The following is a 26,791-nucleotide window of genomic DNA, read 5'->3' as shown; positions in this document are numbered from 1 at the left end:
CCCAGTCAGGGCACATGCCTGGGTTGCAGGCCAGTTCCCAGCAGGGGACACACATAGAGGCAACCATATATTGATATTTGTCTCCCTCTCTCCTTCCCTTCCCCTCTAAAGATAAATAAATAAAATCTTTTAAAAAATCAGTGAAATAAGAATTGATTAATATTTTCTTTAAAAACACACACATGCATACCTCACCTCCAACACCAACGTCTTTATATAATAGAAAATCACTACAGGCATTAATGATTAAATTTCAAATAGGACATGATACACTGTTTTTACTACCTTTTAACTGTAGATTGGAGGTATTAGTTAACACAATCAGATTAGAGGTGGCAAATAAAAGCATGGGAAAGGAGGGAAAAATACCTCTATTTGTAGATGATATACTTAAATGTTTGGAAAATCAAAAAGAGTCCCCGGTGAAAACTATAAAGGAATTTCATAAAGTAGCATGTTATAAAATTAAAATACAGAACTCCAAAGTTTTTATATATACAATCAAAATCAGAAGAAAGAATGGAAGAGCAGACAATTAGCTTGCAAAAATATATCTAAAACTCAATTTAAAAAAGAAGTGTAAGACATATGGATAAAACTATAAAGCATTCCTAAAACAAAACAAACATAAAATAGACAGGAATGAATGGTAGGACATATCAGGTTCTCGGCTTAGAATATTCAAACATCATAAAAGTGTCAGTTTGTTACAGAACAGATGGGGCAGGCTATGAATTATATATCATTACCAAAAGGATCCCTCCATTTTTCTCTGGTGGTTCCCCCCACCCATACTAGGTTCGCTTTGCCCGCTGCCAGAGGAAGGAAATCTCTCAATGACAGAGATTAGTGAAAAAGAAAGAAATTATTTATTTAAAAGTTACACAGGCTTAGAGTAATGACTTAATGTCTTCATTAAAATACTAAAGTTCTGCCCTGCCTGGAGTAGTTCAGTGGATTGAGCATGGGCCTGCAAACCACATGATTGTGGTTCGATTCCCAGTCAGGGCACATGCCTGGGTTGCAGGCCAGTTCCCAGCAGGGGACACACGAGAGGCAACCACACATTGATGTTTCCCTCCCTCTCTCCTCTCCTTCCCCTCTAAAGATAAGTAAATAAAAATAATTTTAAAAATACTAAAGTTCTTTAGAATACCCACTAACCACTAACGCACACAGTCCTTCCTTCTCCCCTTTGCCCAGTCCGGGGTACCGTATCTCAGGAAAAGAAATAGAAGTTCATCAGCTGTCTCCAGTTAATATAAAGCCATGTGGCACCTTCTCGTGGCCCACCAGCAAGAGTCCTTTCACCTTTTTTCTTCCAGGCAAAGTCTCTCCTGCTTCTTAAGCCATGTGGCAAAAGGGAGCAACCCAAAGCAGCAGGGTGTCAACCTCTGCCCAAGTCTTGTGATCCCCACTCCTCCAAAGCCTTGTGGTCCTGACCTCTGCCCAAGCCACATCGTGATTCCTGTCATGGCTGCTGCATCTGAGTTTAAGTCCCTGAGCCTCTCTTCCTCTGCAGCCCCATTTCTGACTCCTCCCACAATCAGCTACACCTGCCATACCAGCTACACCTGTATCCTTCCAGCTTTACTGGGCTGCTGTAGTAAGTCCAGGCAGGCATGGCCCCATGGCATGGAGTCAATCATCTCCAAGCTGTCAGGTAGGTGCTGTAACCGGGGGGAGTTTCTTCCCAGTTACATCCTGGGTTGAAGCCACTTTTTAACATATCTACAAAACCAGTTAAAAGTTACAGATGTGTTAAATGACCATGCCAGAGGTTAGCTGCAAAGCTGTTGCTGTACAAAATAGCTCCCAATGGCCCTGCTCTATGTGTCCCATCCCCCAGCTCAGACTGGCGGGGGTGAGGACATCATATATATATTTTTCTGTAATATTTCCTGGACACCCTGAGTTCTGGACCCCATTACAAATCCCTATTTGGGGCCCCTCCCTTGGCTGCACCCTGTTACAAGTTCTCTCTGGGGACATTTATAAACTTAAAACAATTCTAAAAAAATAATATTATATTTTTGTTAAGTTAAAAGTTGATTAGTTAGCTTACTTATAAAAATGAATAAAAGAAAAGCCTTGTGAAAAAAAGCAATGTGGGAAAGGGGTGAGCAGATCAAAGTTTGAAATACGTTATGAAGTCTCTGTATGGAGTTCCAGCCAAGATGGAAGTGTAGGTAAAAACCCTTCGCTTCCTCACACAACCAAAAGGAGGATAACAACCAATCTAAAGTCAGTAAGCAACCAAAAGTGCCAGAAAATCAAACTGCATGGGACTCTGACAACCAAGGAATTAAAGAATAAAATCAACCAGAACAGTCAGATTGGTAGGGGGCAGATCATGCAGGCCAACTCAGAAAACCCGAGGAGAGGCAGCTGAGGGGCAGGGCTGGCTGCTGAGCTCAGTGGGCTGCAGGTGAGGGGCTGACTTAAGGGGACTCAGAGGTGGCTGTGGGCTAAGGCTGGGGGTATCGAGGTGGGAGTTTCTCCCGGTATCACACGAAAGTTGAAAAGTGCACTAGAGATGAGCAGAGGAGCTGCACTGTTCCCTCTCTTCCCCCTCCCACCCCCATAGGCTGTAAGGCAGCACAGCAAGGAGGGTTGCCCTGACCGGTGAATACCTAAGCTCCAGCTCCTTACAACCTATCAGCTATGCCAAGACAAAGAAATATGGCCCAGAAATAGAGAACAGGTTGACAGCGACCAGAGGGAAGAGGGAAGGGAATTTCAGGGGAAATAGGGGAGGGATTTAGAGGAACATATATAAAGGATACATGGACAACAGCTGAGAAGGGTGGAAATGGGAGGGAGGGGGAGCATGGGGGGTGGGATGGGATGGGAGTAATAAGACAGAAAACTGTACTTGAAAAATAATTAAATAAATTTTTTAAAAAACAGAAGAAACAAACAAAATAATAATTAAAAAGAGAAATATGGCCCAAATGAAAGAACAGAATAAAGCCTCAGAACTAAGCAATGAAGAGATTGCCAACCTAACTGATGGAGAATTTAAAGCCCTGGTAATCAAAATGCTCACAGAACTGATTGAGCTTGGTTGAAAAATGAAGGATAAACAAAGTGAAATAAAGCAAAATATTCAGGGAACCAACCGTGACAGGAAGGAAACCAGGAGTCAAAGAAAGAATTTGGAAGAAAGGGAAGAAATAAACATCAAAACAGATCAGAATGAAGAAACAAGAATTCAAAAAAGTGAAGACACTGTTACAAATCTCTGGGACAATGTGAAAGATTCCAATATCTGAATTATAGGGGTGCCAGAAGGAGAAGAACAACAGCAAGAAATTAAAAACTTATTTGAACAAATAATGAAGGAAATCTTCCCCAATCTGGTGAAGGAAATACACTTCCAGGAAGTCCAGGAGGCCCAGAAAGTCCCAAAGAAGTTGGACCCAAAAAGGAACACACCAAGGCGCATCATCATTAAGTTACACAAGATTAAATATAAAGAGAGTATCCTAAAAGAAGCAAGAGGAAAGGGGACAGTTACCTACAAAGGAGTGCCCATTAGATAATCAGTTGATTTCTCAAAAGAAACCTTGCAGGCAAGAAGGGGCTAGAAAAAATATTTGAAGTCATGAAAGGCAAGGACCTACATCCAAGATTACTCTTTCCAGCAAAGCTTTCATTTAGAATGGAAGGGCAGATAAATTGCTTCCCAGGGAAGGTCAAGTTAGGTTAAAGGAGTTCATCTTCACCAAGCCCTTATTATATGAAACGTTAAAGAGATTTATCTAAGAAAAAGAAGATAAAAGATGTGAACAGTAAAATGACAACAAACTCACAACCATCAACAAATGAACCTAAAAGGGGAAAAAAAACCCCACAATGAAAACAAAAACTAAGCAAACAGCCAGAACAGGAACAGAATCAGAGAAATGGACATCACACAGAGGGATTTCAGTGGGGAGGGGGAAGGGAGAAATAGTTGGGGAAATGTACAGGGAAGAAGAAGCATAATTAGTAGGCATGAAATAGATGGGGAGAGATAAAAATGGTATAGGAAACAGAGGACTCAAAGAACTTATATGTACAATCCATGGACATGAACTAAGGTGGGAGGAATGCTGAGGGGTTGGGGGATCAGGGTAGAGGGGGGATAAAGGGAGAAAAATTGGGAAAACTGTAATAGCATAATCAATAAAAATACTTCAAAAAAGTCTCTATAAATGAAACAGTGTGGTATTGATGTATAAATAAATAAAATAACAAAACAATTTAATGTATCTAGATAAAGACCAAAAGAAATAGGAAATCTCAGTATATGATAAGGGCATCATCTGAAACTGGGTGAAGAAATATGTGGAAAACAACTGAATAGTGAAGTGGAAAACAAAATTGAATGAATTTCTCACACCAAACACCAGGATGGATTGTAAATAAATTGGATATCTCCATATGAATAGCAATTCTAATGTGGATATATGTATATGTATATATATATATGGAGAAATATATAGATACAGATATAGATAGAGGGGGGAAGAGATTTGTATGTGTATGAATATGGAGAATTTTTTCTATATAATGATATAAATATATATTCTCCAGGTTTCATTGGCAGATTCTTTGGAAGGTATATTGGCCAACAAAATGAACCACTACAACATTAAAATTCACCACCTACCCACCCCCAGCCATGCAGGGAAGCGAGGCAGGGAATTGGTCACAGATGCACCCCTGTCCCCTCTGACTTGGTGTCTCGATTCTTCTTCCTGTTCCAAACCACATAGATATGACTGCAGCTGCGGGGTTGTGGGACTATAAGAGGGAACACCAGTCACCATTGGGGTTGTGACCTTAACACTTGTCTGAAGTAGCCACACTCCAGCCTTCTAGGCCTCGTGCAAAGCACACATCTGGCAACTCCAGCACACATCCACAACTGTGTGAACTGTAACTGTTTCTTTTTTACTATAGTTTATTGATTTTGCTACTACAGTTGTTCCAATTTTTCCAATTTGCACCCTCCACCCGGTTGCTCCATTCCCTCCATCAATTCCCCCATGAGTTCATGTCCATGGGTTGTGCATATAAGTTCTTTAGCTACTCCTTTTCCTACACTATTCTTTTCCTACACTATTCTTTTGGTCTTTATCTAGATACATTAAATTGTTTTGTTTCATCCCTTTATCTACTTTGTTACAACCAACTTTGCTCCTTAATCCCTGCCCCTTTTCCTCCATTTTCTCCCTTCCACCTCCCAGCTGATAACCCTCCAAATGATCTCCATATCTGTGATTCTGTTCCTCTTCTGGTTCTATGTTTAGTTTGATTTTTAGATTTTAGTTGTTGGTAGTTGTGAGTTTATTGTCATTTTAATGTCCATGTTTTGATCTTTTTTCTTAAATAAGTCCCTCTAATATTTCATATAATAAGGACTTAGTGATGATGAACTCCTGTAACTTTTCCTTCTCTGTGGAGCATCTTAACTGCCCTTCCATTCTAAATGATAGCTTCTCTGGATAGAGTAACCTTGGATGTAGGTCCTTGCTTTTTATCACTCTGAATGCTTCTTGCCCATCCCTCCCAACCTGCAAAGTTTCTTTTGAGAAATCAGCTGATAATCCTATGGGAATGCCTTTGTAGGTAACTCTCTGCTTTTTCTCTTGTTGCTTTTAAGATTCTCTCTTTGTTTTTGACCTTTGACATTTTAGTTATGATGTGTCTTGGTGTGGTTTTATTTGGGTCCAACTTGTTTGGGATTCTCTGTGCTTTCCTGGACTTGTATGTCTATTTTCTTTCAAACTAGGAAAGCTTTCTTTCATTATTTGTTTAAATAAGTTTTCAATTTCTTGTTCTTCCTCTTTACCTTCTGGCAACCCTATGATTCAAATATTAGTATGCTTGAAGATGTCCCAGAGGCACCTTAGACTATTCTCATTTTGTGGGGGTTCTTTTTTCTTCTTGCTGCTCTGACTGAATGTTTTTCTCTTCCTTATGTTCCAAATCATTGATTTGATTCTTGGCTTCATCCACTCCATGTTGGTTCCCTCTAATTTTTTTTAATATCACTTAGTTTACTAAGTGAAGTTAGATATCACTAACTTCACATCTGCCTGTTCTTTTTTTAATGCTGTGAAAGTATCCAATAAGTGCCTTGAGCATCCTAATAACCAATGTTTTGAACTCTGCATCTGACAGATTGCACATTTCCATTTCCTCTAGTTCTTTTTTATAGAATTGTGTTCTCTTCTTTCATTTTGGGCCATATTTGTTTGTCTCCCCATTTTGGCAGCCTCCTTGTGTTTGTTTTTATGTATTAAGTAGAGCTTTTTTACTCCTTTTCTTATTAGCATGGCCTATTGAAGAAAGCCACACCAGTATGTTGAATGGGGCGGAGCCTTAGATAATCATTAGGGCAGGGAAACCCATGTTGCTGCTTTGTGGCTGTGTGTGGGGAAGAACTCAAAGAGGGGACAAGGCCTCTGCCTGGCCTCTAGAGTTTTATCTGGGAGGAAGCTGTCTCCTGGCAATTGCCTTAATGCCAGACACTTCGATTTCCCCCCATATGCTCCTGGTGCTCTTCCAGCTGTTGCCCTGTGCTGAAGCCCAGAGGGAGTGACTCTGTGTAAGTCCTAAGTCTGTTGAGGTCCCTTTAAGAGGAGACTCCTGAGAATCCCACCGTTTCTTCTGCCACCCCAGCCCCCACTGGTTTTTACAGATAGAAGTTATGGGGACTTACCTTCCTGGTGCTGGAACCCTGGGCTGGCTGGTCTGGTGTGGGACTGGGATCCTTTACTCCTGAGGTATCCCTCCTGATTTTTACCCACCACACAGGGGTATGGGATCAGCCATTCTATGTCTCTGTGCCTCTCCACTCCCACCAGCATGTGATTCTCTTGACTCTGAGTGGCTGCCCTGTCAAAATCTGAAAGATCCTGGCCAAAGACCACAACCCAGACCTCTGAAGCCTTGAAGCCTGCTTCATAAGTCTGTTGGACTAATAAATGTTTCTTGAATTGAGATAAACCAAGCAGGAATGACCGTATATGATCAGCCTGGCCTCCTGTATAGCGAATTTGTGGAACTCGACTAGTGGCCTTGGCAGCACTGGCTATTAATTGGAGAGCCTGCTTTGCCTGGCTCCATTTATAAAGCACCCACTAAGAATAGCTCTGCGAGGGCTGACCCTTCAGTTGATATTCTGAGGTCAATGGGCCCTCCTCTTTTGAAAGAGTTTGGAATTGATGGTGAATCACTTGAGCTAAAGATTCTGTGATGGGAAATGTCTTCCTGAAGGAGGAGGTGAAGTGTTTTTCAAATGCCCTATAAGAAAGGTCCAGAAGCTCATTCAGTTCACAGATCCAGGAAGAATAAAATGTTTCAGAGGAAAGATACGCTATATACGTGTATCACCTCAGATGGCAAACTGGTTGTGGATTCTGCAAGAAGCATCCTCAGCAAGCTTATATACCCAATATCTATATTTACACAGACCACATCAAAGGAATCAACTCTGGGAAGTCTCCAGGTCCTGGGTTGTCATTGGTTGCTGATACCACCACCAACACCTTTCTCAGTGCTGCACTGGCCTCCACCCCCAGGGCTGGGGAGCAGAAGTGCTTCCAGAGGACCTGGGCAAGAACAGTGCCAAGTGCTGCCTGAAGAAATCTATAGGGCTAGATGTGTGAACTCAACCTACCAAAGTCTGGCCCTATTGCTCATGACTCCTGGACAGCAGGATGTTTCCAGAGTTCTGCAAGGATCACTCTCTCTTTCTCCCTACACAACAGAATTTTTATGGCATTTGAAGAACTTTTCCCAGATTATGTTTAAAATGGAAACCAAGCCATGTGGTAAAGAATTGGAAGGTGGAGATAAAGTGCTAATCCCTGCATTTGCACTGGCTTCTCCAACCTTAGCTAGACCCTCAAGGGACACTGTTACAGGACAAAGGGCCCCATATGCCTATGGACAAAGCAGAAGCTGCCAAGGACCCAAAGAAACAAGTCCAAGTTCATCCAGGACAGGATAGCCTCTTCTATTAAGGTCTTTCTTTTTTTAAGTATATGTTATTGATTATGCTATTACAGTTGTCCCATTTTTTCCTCTCCTTTATCCTCCTCTACTCTGTACCCCCCTTCTCTCCAGTATTCATCCCCCTCCTCAGTTCACACCCATGGGTCATATACAAGTTCTTTGGCTTCTCCATTTTCTATACTATTCTTAACCTCCCCCCCATCTATTCTGTATGTACCAGTTATACTTCTTATTCCCTGTCCCTTTTCCCCCATTCTCCTCCCACCCCCTCCCCACTGATAACCCTCCATGTGATCTCCATTTCTGTGATTCTGTTCCTGTTCTAGTTGTTTGCTTAACTTCTGTTTTTGATTTTTAGGTTCTGTTGTTGATAGTTGTGAGTTTGCTGTCCTTTCACTGTTCATATTTTTTATCTTCTTTTTCTTAGATAAGTCCCTTTAACATTTCATATAATAAGGGCTTGGTGATAATGAACTCCTGTAGTTTTACCTTCCCTTGGAAGCACTTTATCTGCTCTTCCATTCTAAATGAAAGCTTTGCTGAATAGAGTAATCTTGGATGTAGGTCCTTGTCTTTCATGATGGACCTTGTCTTTTCAATATTTCTTTCCAGTTACTTCTTGCCTGTATGTTTTCTTTTGAAAAATCAGCTGATACTCCTATGGGAATGACTTTGTAGGTAACTGTCTTCTTTTCTCTTGCTGCTTTTAAGATTCTCTCCTCATCTTTCATCTTGGGTAATGTAATTATGATGTGCCTTGGTGTGTTTCTTGGATCCAGCTTCTCTGGGACTGAATGTCCTGGACTTGCATGTCTAGTTTCTCCACTAGATTGGGGAAGTTCTCCTTCATTATTTTTTCAAATAAGTTTTCAATTTGTTGCTCTTCCTCTTCTCCTGGCACCCCTGTGATTTGGATGTTGAGAGGTTTAAATTGTCCCAGAAGTTCCTCAGTCTTTCCTCATTTTTTGAATTCTTGTTTCTTCATTCTGTTCCAATTGGATGTTTATTACTTCCTTTTATTCCAAATTGTTGATTTGAGTCCCAGTTTTCTTCCCTTCACTGCCACTTCCCTGTATATTTTTCTTTATTTCACTTTGCATAGCCTTCACTTCTTACTCTATGTTGGGACTATACTCAATCATTTCTGTGAGTATCCTGATTACCAGTGTTTTGAACTCTGCACCTGATAAGTTGGCTCTCTCCTCATCACTTAGTTCTTTTTCTGGAGTTTTAATCTGCTCTTTCATTTTGGCCATATTTCTTTGTTTTGGTGTACCTGTTATGTTGTAAGGAGTGGAGCTTTAGGTATTTGCCAGGACAGGGTAACCAATATCATTGCATTGCAGTGCTGTATGTAGGTGAGGGGTCAGAGATGGAGCAATGCCCCTTGCTTGGTTCTTGCCCACTTTCAGTCACTTCCCTTGCTTCCCACAAGTGGCTTGTTCCCTTTCAGGTGCTGATTCCTGGGTAGGTGGGCTTGTGTATGTTGTAGGATCCTGTGAGCATCTCCGATGAACTATTCTGTGAGGCTGGGAGTTTTTCCCACTGCTGCAATCCCCACATGTTTTTACTGTCAGAGGCAGAGGTTTTGAGGCTTTAGTTTCCTGTGCTGGACCCCTGGGTTGTGCAGTTTGTCTCACTCCCCAGTTGTTTCTCCAGGTTTATCCACATGTAAATGTGGGATATCCTAGTTGGCCAGCCACCACCTTGACCTCTCCACTCCACCAGCCACTGACTTGTGGCACATTGTCTCTGCCCCAGCTTCCCATCTCCATTCCTTCTGCCAGTCAGGATGAATGTTTCTTCTTTAACCCCTGGGTTATCAGACGTCCATACAGTTTGATTTTCTAGTAGTTCTGGTTGTTTTTTGTTTTTTTAAATTGGTCGTTATCCTTCTTTTAGTTGTGCAAGGAAGCGAAGCATATCTACCTACACCTCCATCTTGGCCAGAACTCTAATAATCCATTAAGGTCTTTCTTAATTTTCCATTTAAAAGCAATCAGAATATCCCAATAAAAGGTATCTTTATAGTATGTGGTTTCCAGCCATTTCTCCAGGGATACTGACATTCCTCAGGAAGCCCTGTCATGGTGAGAGCTTTCTTGGCTTACCTGGACAAAGAGCATGCCTTTAGGACAGTCATGCTGCTAAACCAATGTCACAGCTGCATTTCAGCAATGTTTCCTCAGCCCACATCCCTGGGCTCCTGTTGTGTGGCTGTTTTCCAGACATGTGGTGTCTGGTACTGTTCTTTCTGCAAGGACTGACCTCTTTCAACCTTAATTTCTGTGTAGGGATTGAGATAAAATTGGCAGAAACTCTTTGTGAGTAGTGCAGTGTTATGCAAATTTCAGAAACTGGTATATGACACTATTTCATCCCTTGTCTTTGGAATAGACCCTGCTATTTTGGAGACCAATACTGCTCCCTGCCTAGTTCATCATATATATACTTGGGGGTGGGGATCAGTGCCTGGGGAGGGCAAAGGTCCAGTTAAAGTTATTGAATATCTTTTGTAAGAAAATTTACCACCCACCAAAATACTTTTTGATGGTTTTATTATATAAAAGAATGTATAAAATGTTATTAATTGACAACTTTAAACAATGAACCCTGAAAAATTAAATGATAAGATGAGGAGAATGATGAAAACTTGTCATTTTGCTCACTTGATGATGGCTGAATAGGTGGGATGCTTTTCCAAAAGCTTGTCCTAGGATACTGGAAATATATTAATGGTATAATAAAGTAGCTTTTTACTTAAGAGAACAAAGACTTTCAAGCACATTTCAGACTTTTATTACTTCAAAACAAATTTCTCAATTTTTTCCCTTCCTTTCCTGTGAAACTCAGTCCCAATTACTAATATTTTATAAATTCTACTATTGCTCAAAATAAATCATAGGTTTTAATAATCACTTTGCTATGACATAAGGCCTCAATTAATCCAAATGTATGTTACAGAGCAATTGTCCAGAGTGCTCCAAAGGAGCTTTCAAGAAAAAAGAAATTCAAATAGAATCCTGCTATGCTATTAACCAAATGAGATTCAACAAGTAAAGAATAGGCCACCTTTTTATAGATTCTGCAGTAACTGCATATAGATAAAATGCATATCTGCAGTGTTCTATGTCAACAAAAAGACACAGCATCAACCAATGTATTTTTGGGGGTTTTGAACTGCTTTCCACACCAAGATCAAAAAGACTCATGTTTGAATGTTTCAATGTTCATAAACAACAAAACAAACAAGTAAGCAAAACCTAACTAAAGACACTGAAATACAGAACCAGGGGATAGTGATAGGGGGCAGAGGGGAGAGGGGAGGGAATTTCAGGGGAAAAGGGGAAGGGTTTATAGGAACTAGTATAAAGGACACATGGACAACAACTAAGGGGGGTGGAAATGGGAGGGAGGTGGGGAGCACTGGGGAGGTGGGCTGGGATGAGAGTAAAAGACAGAAAACTGTACTTGACCAATAATTACATAAAATTTTTTTTTAAAGAATTACACAGATAAATAGTTCAAAGTCTCTCTCTTCAATAGGAGTTCAGCGACCTAGTGAGAGAAATAGGGACAAATAGATAAGTCCACACAGTGTGGTAGGCACTGTGACAGAGCCATGTGCACATGCAGGATGTGGTATTAAGAGTTCAGGGAAAATTCCAAGAGAAGGTATCTCTTAAGGTGAGAATAAGTGAACAAATGAACAAGGACTCTAAGTCCCTAGGAAAAGGAGCCATAGACTCAAAGGCTTAAAACTTAAAAGCAGCAAGAAAAAAGAAAACAGTTACACTTAAAAGCAGCAAGAAAAAAGAAAACAATTACCTACAAAGGAGTGCCCATAAGATTACCAGCTGATTTGTTGAAAGAAACCTTGCAGGCAAGAAGAGGCTGGAAAGAAGTATTCAAAGTTGAAAGGCAAGGATCCACATCCAAGATTACGCTATCCAGCAAAGCTTTCATTTAGAATGGAAGGGCAGATAAAGTGCTTCCCAGACAAGGTCAAGATAAAGAAGTTATCATCACCAAGCCCTTATTATATGAAATGTGAAAGGGATTTATCTAAGAAAAAGAAGATAGGGAACTTCCGCCAAGATGGAGGCATAGGTGGAAACACTGTGCCTTCACAACCAAGTTTGGATACAACAAAAGTTTTGGAGAACTAAGACACACCCAGAGACCAGAAAACTGAATTATATGGAAGTCCGACAGCTACGAACCGTTCAACAGGGACGGTAAGAGAGGCAGAGCCAGCAGCGGAGCTGGGTTGGGGAGGACAGACCTAGGAGCGCAGGCAGCCCGGACCTAGTTCGGGTGCGGGGCAGACTGACCGAGGTTGCACATTCGCACGCAGTGAGACGGACCACGCAGGCCCCAGGGGGCAAACCCAGTGGTGGAGGGCTGACAGCGGTGGCACACTCACATGCAGTAGAGCGGGGCGAGTGGCCCTGGTGACGGTGGTGGCTGCGGTGCTGGTGGGTGTTGCGGAGGCAGGCGCCGGAGGGAAGCCATTGTCCCTCTTTGACCCCGCCCCCACATACAATGTCACAACCCAGCGACTGAGTTGCCCTGCTCTGCTGAAAACCTAGGGCTCCATTCCTGCTACTTAACAGGCACGAACAGCCCAAAAGATGGTGCAAGAACTCAAAGTCCCAGAGACAATAACTCTAAGCAGCCAATAGATTGCTAGCCTCTCAGAAGCCCAATTTAAAACACTATTTATCAGGATGCTCACAGATTAGAGGAACTAATTAGAGGAACTTAGTCACAAATTAGAGGAACATATGAAGGCTAAACTAATTGAAATGAAGGGAGATGTCCAGGAAACCAATAGTGATGGAAAGGAAAATGGGACTCAAATCAAGGGAGTGGACCAGAAGGAAGAATGAAACATCCAACCAGAAAATAGTAAAGAAACAAGAATTCAAAAAAATGAGGAGAGGCTTAGGAACCTCCAGGACATCTTTAAACATTCCAACATCCGGATTATAGGGGTACCAGAAGGGGGAAAGAACAGCCACGAGTGGAAAACGTATTTGAACAAATAATAAAGGAGAACTTCCCCAGTCTGGCAAAGGAAATAGACTTCCAGGAAATCCAGGAAGCTCAGAGAGTGCCAAAGAAGTTGGACCCAAGAAGGAACACACCAAGGCACATCATAATTACATGAGCCAAGACTAAAATGAAGGAGAAAATCCTAGAAGCAGCAAGGGATAAGGGGACAGTCACCTACAAAGGAGTACCCATCAGACTGTCAGTGGATTTCTCAAAAGAGACCTTCCAGGCAAGAAGGGGCTGGAAAGAAGTATTCCAAGTCACAAAATCCAAAGACCTACAGCCAAAATTGCTTTATCCAGCAAAACTTTCATTTAGAATGGAAGGACAGATAAAGTGCTTCTCAGATAAGGTCAAGGTCAAGGAGTTCATCATCACCAAGCCCTTATTATATGAAATGCTAAAGGGACTTATATAAGAAAGAGATGATGAAAAATATGAACAGTGAAAGGACAGCAAACACGCAGTTATTAACAACCACACCTAAAACAAAAGCAAACCTAGGGGACAGCTAGATCAGGAGTGGAACCATAGAAATAAAGAACACATGGAGGGTTAGCAACAGGGGGGTGGGAGGAGGAGAAGGGGGGAGAAGGCACAGAAAATAGCATAGATGGTAGGTAGAAAATAGATAGGGGGAAGGGCGAGAATAGCAGGGGAAATATAGAATCTAAAGAAGTTGAGACACGTGGTTATAAACTAAGGGGGGAGAAGGGTCGGGGAGGGAGTGCGCGGGTGGAGGGGAATGAAGGGGGGAATAGAACAACTGTAATAGTATAATCAATAAACTATATTTTAAAAAAAGAAAAAGAAGATAAAAAGTATGAACAATAAAATGACAACAAACTCACAACTATCAAGAAATGAACCTAAAAGAAGGGAAAAACAATGAGAACAAAAACTAAGCAAACAACCAGAACAGAAACAGAATCAGAGAAGTGGACATCACACAGAGGGAGTTCAGTGGAGACGGGAAAGTGAGGAATAGGGAGGAAAAGGTAAAGAGAAGAAAATGCATAATTAGTGGGCATAAAATAGATGGGAAAAAATGAAAAATGGTATAGGAAACAGAGAGCTCAAAGAACTTGTATGTACAACCCATGGACATGAACTAATGGTCGGGGGGATGCTGGAGGGTTGAGGCGGGCAGGGAGGAGGGGGGATAAAGGGAATAAATTGGGAAAACTGTAATAGCATAATCAATAAAGATACTTTAAAAATAAAAAAATGTTTTAATGCTCATCTTGTCATTACTGGTAATGCCTTCATCTTAAAACCAAATTTTCTACTATAATACATGCTGTTGTCTCCCTACTTAAAACTGTAATTTGTTAATATTAAAATTTCTAAACCTTGAAATTACAGGCAAAAGATGATTCATATATCAGGAGAAAATCTCTCTGTCTTGGCAGACTTTTCTACTCTCTTGAAGTAAATCCTTTTTATTAAGCTTTTCTGCATTTCGTGATGTTTATCTTGTCCCTGAAACTTGTCCTGAGCAGCAGACACCGGAGAGTAAGTGAAGGAGGCCAGGCCTACCCCTCTGCTTCAATGAGTCTGCTGCTCAAATACCTCACCAAAGACAACTTTCCTGACCACTGTAACTAACAGCTCCCCTCTTCTGAACGTGGCTGACTCTTCTTAATGGCATGGATCTCTGCCTGATACTCTATACATATATTCTTTTATTTAATTACTTATATAAACTTATACATATATACTTTACATCCTGACACACACTACAGTGACATATTGCTTATACATTATTTGTGTCCCATAACCACACACACAGGGTAAGAACATTGCTTTATTCACTGTTGTTCCTTGGCACCCACAGCAGCTAAGTACATGGTAAATACTCAATAATTACTTGCAAAAATAAACTAGTGAATAACAGAGTGAATTGACAGGTAGGAGGAAAAAAGTGAAGACCTGGATAGAGCACCTGGTGGGAAAACAGAATGCAGCACACACGAGAGACTCAGACTCTGGTTCTTGAGTTCAGAAAGGTGCCAGTAGGGCAGATGAATACCAGGGAGGGTGAAAGGGAACCCAGTCCCTTTCCCAGGTTCTGAATGTTGCCTAGTATTGGCCCTTTGGTAAATCATCTTGGCTTTTAAATCCAATAGGGATTGCTTTCAGTATACTTAGAAGACTTGCAAGGGAGAAACTCTACGAAGTCACACTTCAAGCTAGAGCATAAAAATGAAATTTAAAAATAGAGACACTTGCTTCCAAATACTGTAGCTGAATAAATTACACTAACGATAAAAATATTGGAGGACCCTGGTTGAATGACTAATGTGAAATCCCCTGCCCATTCTCCCTTCTCAATGACTGTTTTTCACAATAACTATAGGGAAATCTTCTGGAGATATATGTGGTGAACAGGCCCAGGAAAGAGAAGGGGGGTGGGTAAAAGTAGAACGATGACATGCAAGTAAAATTAACATCAGAAAGAGACAAGAGCTTGGAATCCCAGCTCATCAAGCACGAGTGACAGCACCATGCAGAATGTGGCTCCCCGCATTCACGGAGGGGGTCCAGGAGTGCTCTGCCTTTTTGCTTCCCAATATCTTCTTCCAGGTGACGGAGCTTTCTTAATGCTCCTCCCAGCCTTCACCCAACACACTCCTTCTCTCTGTCCCTGAGAACCCAGACTTGTCGCCTCCAAATCTGGAAACCCAGGTTTGTTTTCCTTGGTGCCTTTCCAAGAAAAAGAGGCAAATTCAACATAAATGCGAAGTACATAGGACCCCGAAGTCCCTTCTTGACATAAGGAGTTGGCTTTCTGGCTACTTAGTTAACAGGAACACTAGCACACAGATTTTCTAAATTTATTTAAAAATGTAAGACACTTAACAGAGGACAACCAGGAACCTAGATTGGGAAGCAGAAGAGCTTCTGCTGCTCTAGTAGGGCTTTGTGAGCTGGTTGGAACATAATACAGTCTGTCCTGCTATAACCATTATAGTGATATAAATTATTTATACAGATAAGCACAAATGAAGTGACATTAAAACACCACTAATGAATTTCACCATGTTCTGTTTGGCTTGGTTTTGCTGTACTTGAAAGTTTTTGAGAATGAAAAGGCATGGGGAGGGTGAACGGGGTTTACTGAAACAGATGCATAATATAAAAAAAATTCTGGTTCTAGTTAAAGTTTCCCTCAGTTCTCAACTGTTTTCCAAGTAAATGGGGGCTCATAAATCCAAAGATTCACCCCTCTAGTAGAGTTGCCAGATTTAGCATATATAGTAAATAAACATTCTAACTTAACTGGACATTCTGTATTTTATCTGGCAACTTTGCCCTGTGGGGATCTTGCCTGATTCAGTGTCATGGCTAAGAGCTGAGCTCTGGAGACAGAGAGCTCTCTAATCTTGGTGAGTAATTTAGCCTCATCTGTTTCCTCATCTGTAGAATAAATTCATAATAGTCTCTACCTCAGAGAATCATTTTGAGAGTTAAACAATTCATTCCATAAAGCTACACAAAATTGTGTTTCACACATAGAAAATACTCAGTTATTATTATTATTTTTGTTATTATTACTATCATTGGGATGGCGAATTTGCAAATCATTGAATGAAATTACGGGATTACTGCAGGTAAAATTCGATCAAGTTTCTGTGGTTTGGTTTTGCCTTATTGCATTTTTAGCTTTGGAATTATTCTTAAAAGAAGAAGAAGCATATAAAATTACTATACAAACATTAAAAATATCTACATTTCAGTTTTACATTAGCTGCCTAGGGATATATGGGAAAGAAAATGGAATAAGGGTGAAAGACACAAATTAAGTGGAAGAAAGACAAGCAGATGTGCTTTGTTTGGCCTGCACTATATTTTAAAATGATTTAAGTTATTCTGCAACACCTAAAGACTGGGAAAATTCACAGAAATATAGGTAATTCTGGCTCTTTTTTACAAATCAGAATTCTGGGTCCCCCCTCCCCCCAGGCCTCGAGAGGGGTTGTCCGTGATGCAGCCTGTGCATTCCAGTTCAGGCCCAGCTGTCCGCCAGACACCAAGGTCCAGGGTTGGTCCCTGTCACTCAGTGCACTGGTACTGTTGTAATTCTTGTACCTGGTCAGCTCCACTCATTCGTTTCATCTGCCTGGACCAGCAGTGAGGCCCAAGAGTGGTTTATGGTTGTATTAACTTGTCAAAATGATCTCCACAAGCAACCCCAAGCCACCCAAATAAAAAAAAAACACCTTCTAAGTAAAGAAATAGTGGGTTTGGTGAGCAAAACAGCTTAAAACAAGTCACCTAGACCAATAGATTTAAAATGTTTTTTGCTCAGATACCTCCTAAAGGAATTTTGAAACTGTATATGTCTTGCACATTTTTTAAAATGTTGAAATCTAAAATATGTTATCACTTTTAAAGAGTTGAAATGATAGAATTCCTAGCATAAGTGCTACATTTTAAAATAAAACTTATTCCTGATGGACTATAAGCATAATAGTAATTTTTCAGCGTTTTATATTGAAATAATTTCAGACTTTCGGAAAAAAAATAGTAAAGAGAGTTACCTATGCCATTTCCTCAACTTCTCCTAATGTTAATATCTTACTTAACGTTAATTATCAAACAAAAATATTAGCATTACTACAATACTATTAACTAATGCTAACAATGATAGACTTACTGGGGTTGCCTCAGTTTTCCACTAATATCCCTTTTCTATTCTAGGATTCTGCCCAGAGAACCACATTGCATTTAGCTGTTATTTCTCCTTTGGTTGTTATTTCCCCTTTGGTCTTCTCCAGTCTGTGGTGGTTCCTTGGTCTTTCCCTATCATTCAGTATCTTGACACTGTTGGGGAATACTGGTCCAGTATTTTCTAGTGTCCCTCTATTTCAGTTGGTTTGCCATTTTCTCATGAAGACAGAGGTCATAAATTTTGTAGAAGAATTCAACAGAGATGATTTGGCCCTCTCATCACATCATATCAAGGACTATGAAATATCGATATATCTTATTATTGGTGATGTTAATTTTCACTACTTTATTAAGGTGGTTTCTGCCAGCTTTCTCCATTGTAAAGCCAGTTGTTTTCCTCTGTGATTAATAAATACATGCTTTGAGCTAGACACTTTGAGATGATACAAATATTCTATTTCACCTGTTTAGTTTAGTATCCATGGAGAGATGTTTCCCCCACAGCTATTACTCTGGTGTCTAACGGTGATTTTCTGTTTTCCTTAACCCTTCTTCACCTAATAATTGAAATTCTTTTGTAAGGAAGACTTATCCTTTCTTCCCCATTTATTTATTTAGTTATTTATATCAGTATGGACTCACGGATATTTATTTTGTTCTTTAGGTTATGCATTAGGGTTCTCCTGAGAGACAGAACTAATAGGATGTATATTAACACCTAGAGAGAGAGAGAGGCTTATTTTAAGGAATGGCTCACACTGCTGAGGATGTGCAAGTCCAAAATCTGCAGGGGAGACCAATAGGCTGGAGCCCCAGGGAACAGATGTAGTCCTGGTTTAAAGGCAATTGGCTTGCAGAATTCTTTCCTGCCTGGGAGAGGTCAGTCTTTGTTCTACTCAAGCTTTGAACTGATTAGATGAAGCCCACCCACGTTATGGAAAGTAATCTACTTTGGTCAAAGTCTACCAAAAAATAAAAGCACCTTCACATAAATATCTATAATTATGCTTGACCAAATATCTGGGTACCATGCCCCAGCCAAGTTGACATATAAAATTAACCATTACAGGTTATAATCAAATGTGGCCATTATTTATTTTGTTTTTCGAATCTTTCCACCATTAAGCATTAGGAGCTCATTTCAGGTTGGCTCCTGTGTTATCTTAATGAGCTTCTATCCTTTTTCATTTCTCTTCTTTCTAGAACTGCAGAATATTCCAGGCTCCTTTTGTAATGAGCTGAAATCAACCACCTCTGCCCAGCCCTGAAATCAACCACCTCTCCAAGGAACCCTTGTTCCTTTAATGAAAAAAGATATTTAGAAACAGAGATCTAGGCACTAGGTGTGCTCAGTGTTACTGGGATATCAAAGCCTCTTCTGTGGACAGAGCTAAGAAAGGTGCGTATGGACACTTACCTACACGCACATATTTATTTCTGTATCTACCTCAATGCATCTCTTGAAATATGGATTTACACTGATAACGCTGACTCCAAGCTTGTACCACAGGGTTCAGTTCTAGCTCTCCTTCTTTCCTTATTTGTAAAGTGTTTCTCCAATAGTCAGAAGCCTTGCTGACACATGTAACATATTAACTTATTTTTTTTTCAATCCTACTTTACATATAAAGTAGTTTCGGTGTTGCTAACTCATGTTCCTGCAGGATAGATATTTACCAAGCAATGCACAGTGTTTGTATATAGTAATTTTGTCTTTAGACTTACATTATCCAGTCAAACACACTGCTTTTCAAATTACTTAGGTCAGAGCTCCTCTCATTCCTACCTGCCTCAGGGTGGCTATGCCATTCATTTGAAATACAGTTAAAATCATTTCTCACAATTTGTCTTCCATCTTTAGTTCCCTCTACATTGTAGTTATTTTTCCTTTACTTACATAGTATAAAATTCTCTCTGTGGTATACAATTCTGTGTATTTTCACACTGACACACACACACACACACACACACACACACACACACATATGTATCTCCAATACCACAATTCCATTATCCCCCAAACAAAGCAGTTCAATCATCCTCCAGATGTTCTTGGCTTGCCCCATTGTACCAATGCCTTTTAGTAGGTGATATACTTCCACAGAGTAACAATCCTTGGAAATCAGCAAGGTACAGAAATTGGATTATAATCATAAAAAAACATATATATATCACATTGTGACAGGCACTGCCAATTCTTTCCAATAACTATTTGTCCCTCTTCCCAGAGCCCAAATTTCTTAATTTTTAATGGGACACTTGACCCTTCAGAATAAAGTTTATACTTTCAGGCTCCTGTAAGACCAGATTGGGCCTATGGCCAAGCCCTGGTCAATGGAGCATCTATAGACCTTCCTTTCAAGGTAGCAGTGGCATGCTTTTTGCCCTTTCTTTTTCATCCTTACCTCTATTGTCCTAACTGAAACTGGAAGTGATCATTTAATATTTAATGTTTAATACTGTTTTCTCACAGGGTCAAAAGAGGTCATTCTGTAACTTCAAGGCTGGTAGAAGATAATTGGCTTCAAGCATTTGAATGATCACGCACGTCTTTCCCTAGTGGAAATGTAGTTTTAGCTCTTGTGGATATTAAAGTGAATAGATGCATCTTTAAAAATAAACTGAAGCAAAAATAAGCAATATTTCAATTATCCGAGCTTATTATAGGATCTCCATGATCCATATGTTGGTTCTAAAGATAGTTTTCAAAAGCCATATCCACACATAAATTTACACTGGCAACACTTCTTTCTTCCTCCTGTACTGCTTTAAAATTCAAATGCAAAGACACCATCCTTAAATTATCCTGCCTTGTGAGTGACATCCTCCACTAAGGCCTAAATTTACCTCCAACCCACATAGGTCCAGTGTTCACAAAGTTTGCTGCTATGAATTTTAATAGATGTAATGAAGAAGAGTGGAATAGAAGTTTGATAAATGACTTGCGCTGGAAAGACAGCCTCACATCAGTTTAAATACACTTTCCAAACATTTCGTTTCGGAGGAGCCAACTGCAGACTTGGACTCAGGAAGAAATAGCAGGTATATGTCAATGTAGCCACAGCAAGTGGCCTATGTCTTGTCACCTGAAATTAAGAACGATTTGGGGAAAAAACTCCCTAGTGTCACCTCCCACAGAGTAAAGCTGGAGTCAGAGGTACTGGGGTGAAGCTAGATTTCTGTTGTGTGTCCCTTTGAAGAGAAATTGCAAAATTTCCATAATAATGTCTGTGGAAATAAGTAGTAAACACAGGTGAAAAAGTTAACTTTGAAATTTCTACGTATCAAAAAAGACATTATTATATCAAAAAGGGTAAAACTGTCTCTCCACCTTCATTTAGAATGGAAAGAGGACACAAGCCTGGTCTGTGACATGAGAGAAGTTGGTTATTAACAGAAATTTCCCAGGAGGCAGGGCTTGTAGACTGTGGAAAGGGTTAATAAATAAATGTATTGGAGTTTTCTAAATGAAAGAATTTTGGAATCCATATTCACTCACATATATATTAGTTACCTTTTTTAGGGTGAGAAATAAGAAAATTCACTTTGTCAACAGCCCAATGCTCTTCTCCATAACCAACTCATTTGCTAAATAAGAGACAGGTAATAAGATAAATCTCATTGGCTCCGATACTGCCACTGTGCAAAGCAAGTAATAAGAGTTCATCTCCAACGACTTCCGCCAAGATGGAGGCATAGGTGGAAACACTGTGCCTTCTCCCATAACCAAGTTTGAATACAACAAAGGTTTGGAGAACAAAGACACAGCCAAAGAACAGAAAATTGAATTATACGGAAGTCTGACAACAACTAACCTTTCGACCGGGATGATAAGAGGGGTGGAGCCAGAAGCGGAGCAGGATCGGGCAGAAAAGATCCCCCGACCTAGGCGCGCAAGTAGCCCGGACCCAGTCAGGGTGTGGGGCAGAGTGACCACAGTCACACATTCGCGCACAGTGAGACGGACCACGCAGGCCCCAGGGGGCGAACCCAGTGGAGGGCTAACGGCGGTGGTGCACTTGCATGCAGTGGGATGAAACACGCGGGCCCAGCTGATGGTGGCAGCTGCGGCACCAGCAACCTGTGGGGGCGGCGGGAGGCAGCAGACAAGACGCCATTGTTCCTCTTTGACCCCGCCCCCACATACAGTGTCACAACCCAGCCACTGAGTGGCCCTGCTCTGGTAAACACCCAGGGCTCCGATCTTGCTACGTAACAGGTATGAACAGCCCAAAAGATGGCGCAAGAAGAACTCAAAGTCCCAGAGCCTATAACTCTAAGCGACCAAGAGATTGCCAGCCTCTCAGATGCACAATTCAAGACACTGTTTATCAGGATGCTCACAGAACTGGTTGATTTTAGTCACAAATTAGAGGAACATATGAAGGCTAAACTAATTGAAATGAAAGGAGATGTCCAGGAAACCAATAGCGATGGAAAGGAAACTGGGACTCAAATCAATGGAATGGACCAGAAGGAAGAACAAAACATCCAACCAGAAAGGAATGAAGAAATGAGAATTCAAAAAAATGAGGAGAGGCTTAGGAACCTCCAGGACATCTTGAAACGTTCCAACATCTGGATTATAGGGGTACCAGATGGGGGAAAGAAACACCCATGAGTGGAAAACTTATTTGAACAAATAATAAAGGAGAACTTCCCCAGTCTGGCAAAGGAAATAGACTTCCAGGAAATCCAGGAAGCTCAGAGAGTGCCAAAGAAGTTGGACCCAAGAAGGAACACACCAAGGCACATCATAATTACATTAGCCAAGACTAAAATGAAGGAGAGAATCCTAGAAGCAGCAAGGGATAAGGGGACAGTCACCTACAAAGGAGTACCCATCAGACTGTCAGCGGATTTCTCAAAAGAGACCTTCCAGGCAAGAAGGGGCTGGAAAGAAGTATTCCAAGTCATGAAATCCAAAGACCTACAGCCAAGATTGCTTTATCCAGCAAAACTTTCATTTAGAATGGAAGGACAGATAAAGTGCTTCTCAGATAAGGTCAAGTGCAAGGAGTTCATCATCACCAAGCCCTTATTATATGAAATGCTAAAGGGACTTATCTAAGAAAAAGAAGATGAAAAATATGAACAGTGAAAGGACAGCAAACTCACAGTTCTTAACAACCACACCTAAAACAAAAGCAAACCAAGAGGACAGCTAGATCAGGAGTGGAACCATAGAAATAAAGAACACATGGAGGGTTAGCAACAGGAGAGTGGGAGGAGGAGAAGGGGGGAGAAGGTACAGAAAATAGCATAGACAGTAGGTAGAAAATAGATAGGGGTCGGGCAAGAATAGCGGGGGAAATATAGAATCTAAAGAAGTTGAGACACGTGGTTATAAACTAAGGGGGGAGAAGGGTCGGGGAGGGAGTGCGTGGGTGGAGGGGAATGAAGGGGGGAATAGAACAACTGTAATGGTATAATCAATAAAATATATTTAAAAAAAGAGTTCATCTCCAGAGGTTATGGAAAAAAGACTCACCAAAGAAACAGAAATCTAATAGGCAGAAATGGTAAATGTTAACCTGAAATGAGACAAAAAATGTGAGATGATGAGCGGCGCCTGGGAGTGAGCAGCAGACAGAAGAGGGAGAGACACAGGAAGCAGCAATTTGGGTGGCACAGAGGGAGGGCTGGATCCAGGTGACCACTCACCCAGGGGGAGGCTTAGGAGGGTGAGAGGCACGGTCTACCTGGGGTGAGAGCATTTCCCCTTGCCTTCCTTCAGCTAATGAGGAGTTCACTGATCGGTGGGATCTCCATAGTTTTAACGGTCACTTTTGGGAGCCAGAGAGGCTCAACCAAGGAGAAAGAGAGAGAGGAAAGGATAGAATGTAAGAAAGTGCTAGTGGTCTAGGGGGTGGCACCAGTCTCAGGGTATCTGGCCCTGTCTGTAGCAACAGCACTGTCCCTCTGATGTTCATTTCATTCTGGAGGCTGGGTGACCCTACGAAGGCATAGGGCTAAAAGCTATGGCTGATGAGTGAGTCTTGTTTCCACTGGGTGGTGGCTTTGTGCTTTTCTTTTGCCCTGTTTTGATTGTGAAAAGCACAGAAAGTCATTTCTACCAGTTGTTCATTGGGTGTCTTTTTTGACTTTCTCCTGATGTCTGGGGTTACCTACTGGATGAAGCGCATCCCCAGAAGTGCTTGGCCCTCAGCAGACAGGGCTGATGTTTGTGCATATTTGTAAAGTTCCAGTTACTAGTCCCGGAAAAAGGGCAGGATTTTTATTGCCTCTTGTCCTTGATCTGTCCTAGTTTGTTGACTTAGTTAGAGTCCTAATCTGGTAGTTATGCTCTCCACTTAAACACTTTTCCAACATATGATGTGTTCATCACGTTTTCCCAATTTTCCTTCTCTTACAGAACTTTACCTTACAGAACTCTGATGTAATATATATAAATGCAAGACAGTATTTTATCATATGTTATACTTCTCTGCAATTAAACATTAATATTAATTGGAATTTCAAATTTGGGGCTATGAACTTAATTCCTAAACTCCTGAATCAGATGCCAAAAAACATATAGTATCTGTCTTCAAAATTATTTTTATTGACACATCAGTTGGTGACTCAAGTAGATTATTTAATTTTCTCCAGAACAAAGAACAAAAGAACTAAAAATCACTTAGCTTGCAATAGATGAGTGTCTTACTTTCTCTCCCTCCCAAAAAATAGTCATTCCCCTTCTTGGGCATAGACCTTTTGCTTCCTTCTAAATTCTGAGCATCTCAAGGAGTCACGCAGCCAGGAGAGCAGTGGGCAGTGGGCAGTGGGCAATTGACCTGGGCTTACCCTCTGATCCTGTCTCATGGGCTTCCTTTTCCTCTGACTTCTAGATGAACAAAAGCCACCCTGCCTTGGCTCACTCCTTCCTATAACTTTTCTAAGGAGCCAAAGCAGCCTGCCTCGGCTCCCTCCTGTTACTTCTTCCACCCTAAGTCTTTTCTTTGTTTTCCTGTTCCCAGAAGTAATAATTCCCACTACTTTAATGTGCAAGAGAAAAACTACTACTTTTAAAATTCAAGGGGCTAAAGCTTGCCCAAACCTGATATCGTACCCCACACCCCTGGCTTCTTCTCCAGCCTCCTTGCAGTTGTCAAGGTCACTAGATAATAAAACAGCTCACTTCTGAGCACTGTGTGTATCTGTTAATGGGGGGAAAGAACAGTTTTATTTCTGAATTAATTAAAGAGAAACAAACTAAGAGGGAATGTGTATATTGCAAATTGACTGCACAAATTGAAGGTTTATAAGGAGAAATCCTGAAAGGAATATATAAATTAGCTAATACAATTTTTTTATTCTTTTCATTATGATAACCAGAAGAAAGTCTTTCTTATGTTAGCCTAAAAAATAAAGTATCAAAATAATTATGCCATAGTATATTAATCAGATGCTAAATTAACTTCCCCCCAAATCATCTCTCTCAATCCTAAGAGCTAAAGTTTCGTCACCTACATTGGCATTTCATGAACTTTATTATCACTTTAAATATATAGCCAAATATCACTTCATAATATATATTCCTTAGCTCAGGTATTTTTGACAAGCTTCCCAGAGTTTAAATTTTAAAAGACATTTTCTTAATCTAGAAATGGCTTTGAGATATTTCAGAGTCCCTGAAAGATCTCAAGGATTTATTCTTTCTTCTTACAAAGAGAAAATTTAGACTAATCAAGCTTGTTAATATACTTAAAAAGGATAGAAAGCTTTGTTTTTTAAAGTATTTTTATTGATTATGCTATTACAGTTTTCCCAATTTTTCCCCCTTTATCCCCTCTCCACACTGCTCCCCCAACCCCTCAGCATTCCTCCTCCTTAGTTCATGCCCATGGGTTGTATATATAAGTTCTTTGAGTCCTCTGTTTTCTATTTCATTTTTATCTCTCCTTGTCTATTTTGAGCCTACTAACTATGCTTCTTCTTCCCTGTACCTTTCCAGCCCCATTCTTTCCCTCCCCTTCCCTTCTGAAATCCCTCTGTGTGATGTCCATTTCTCTGATTCTGTTCATGTTCTGGTTGTTTCCTTAGTTTTTGTTTTCATTGTGCTTATTTTCTTTTAGGTTCATTTGTTGTTGGTTGTGAGTTTGTTGTCATTTCACTGTTCATATTTTTATCTTCTTTTTCTTAAATAAGTCCCTTTAATGTTTCATATAATAATGGTTTGGTGATGATGAACTTCTTTAATTTGACATTATCTGGGAAGCACTTTATCTGCCCATCCATTCTAAATGATAGCTTTGCTGGATAGAGTAATCTGGGATGTAGGTCCTTGCCTTTCATGACTTCAAACACTTCTCTCTAGCCCCTTTTTGCCTGCAAGGTTCATTTTAAAAAATCAGCTGATAGCCTAATGGGCACTCTTTTGTAGGTAACTCTCTCCTTTCCTCTTGCTTCTTTTAAGATTCTCTCTTTATATTCAATCTTGTGTAACTTAATGATGATATGTCTTGGTGTGTTCCTCTTTGGGTCCAAATTCTCTGGGACTCACTGGGCTTCCTGGACTTCTGGGAAGACTATTACTTTTGCCAGTTTGGGAAAGACTTCCTTTATTATTTGTTCAAATAATTTTCCAATTTCTTGCTGTTGTTCTTCTCCTCTGGCATTCCTATAATTCAAATATTGAAATGTTTCAAGTTGTCCCAGAGGTTCCTAAGCCTCTTCATTTTTTTGAATTCTTGTTTCTTTCTTTTCTTCTGGATGGATGTTTATTTCTTTCTTTTGTTCCAAATTGTTGCTTTGACTCCTGGTTTCCTTCCTGTCACTGTTGCCTTCCTGAATATTTTGCTTTATTTCACTTTGGTTATCCTTCATTTGTTTTTTTCGTTTTTTGACCAAGCTCAGATCTGTGAGCATTTTGATTACCAGGGCTTTAAATTCTCCATCAGACAGGTTGGCTATCTCATCACTTAGTTTTCTTTCTGAAGTTTTGCTCCATTCTTTCATTTGGGCCATATTTCTTTGTCTTGGTACACCTGGTAAGTTGTAAGGGGGAGGGACCTTAGGTATTCACTGGGGCAGGGCAACCTTC

General features: G+C 40.6%; 1 pseudogene; it reads left to right on the top strand.

Annotated features, from left to right (window-relative positions):
- Positions 1 to 2,147: 2,147 nt before the first annotated feature.
- Positions 2,148 to 15,675, top strand: LOC118993977 (RNA 3'-terminal phosphate cyclase-like protein; annotated as a pseudogene).
- The last annotated feature ends 11,116 nt before the right edge of the window (positions 15,676 to 26,791 follow it).

This window comes from Sturnira hondurensis, unplaced genomic scaffold (assembly GCF_014824575.4).
Source record: "Sturnira hondurensis isolate 20B ecotype Veracruz unplaced genomic scaffold, ASM1482457v3 Scaffold0008992, whole genome shotgun sequence".
Lineage (NCBI taxonomy): Eukaryota > Metazoa > Chordata > Mammalia > Chiroptera > Phyllostomidae > Sturnira > Sturnira hondurensis.
The sequence above is the reverse complement of the archived record's forward strand: the minus strand, read 5'-3'. Positions and strand labels throughout refer to the sequence as shown.